Genomic DNA, 925 nt, shown 5'->3' on the forward strand with positions numbered 1-925 from the left:
TTGGTTACCTTTACAAATATGAAGAATATGGTTATATATTTATAGTAGTCCATTTTCTTCTGCATGTGCCTTATCTCCATATCCCTTTGCGAACTTGGAGCTTTTTATCCTTTCCTTTTCAGTCATTGTTGTCTCAATTTGTCCCTATGTATGCTGAACCTTCATTACTATTGAGCTATAGCAAAACTCTTACCTTTTAAGCTTATAATGTCCTGTTCTTAGTAAGGATTGTATTCCTCTTCTTCTGTCTGCCTGCTAGTCACCTTATTCCTAGTTATGTATTTTGTTGTGTGTCATTTTGTTTTAGATAAGCTGACCCCTTCTAGTATTTCCTGTAATGCAAGCCTCATAGTGGAGAATTCCCTCAATTTGTGTATGTCTGGAAAAGTCTGTATTTCTCCTTCATATCTAAAGGAGAGCTTTTTGGATACATTATTCTTGGCTGATAGTTTCTTTCATTTAAAAGTTTGAATATTGACTCCACTCTTTTCTGACCTGTAAGGTTTGTGCTGAGAAGTCCAATGATAATCTAATGTGTTTTTTTTCTTTTAGGCTACTTTCTTCGTTTCCCTGGCTGCCATGATAAATCTTTCTTTGTCATTGATTTTCGATAATTTTAATACAATTTTTCTTGGAGAAGTCTTTTTTGGGTGAATTGGGTGTTCTCTTGACTTCTTGAATTCCAAGCTCCAGCTCATTCCTTAGATTTGGGAAATTCTCATCAACTATTTGTCTGAAAATGCTTTCCAATCCCTGCTCCTTTTCCTCTCCTTTGAGAATGCCCATTATTGTTATGTTTCCTCTCTTGATGGTATTAACTATTTCTTGTATTTTTCTTTCATTATTTTTCATTCTTTGATTTCTCTCTTCTTCCTTCTGATTTATTTCTAAATTTCTGTCTTCAATATCATTGATACTCTCCTCC

The sequence above is a fragment of the Pteropus alecto genome, unplaced genomic scaffold (assembly GCF_000325575.1).
Source record: "Pteropus alecto unplaced genomic scaffold, ASM32557v1 scaffold175, whole genome shotgun sequence".
Classification (NCBI taxonomy): Eukaryota; Metazoa; Chordata; class Mammalia; order Chiroptera; family Pteropodidae; genus Pteropus; species Pteropus alecto.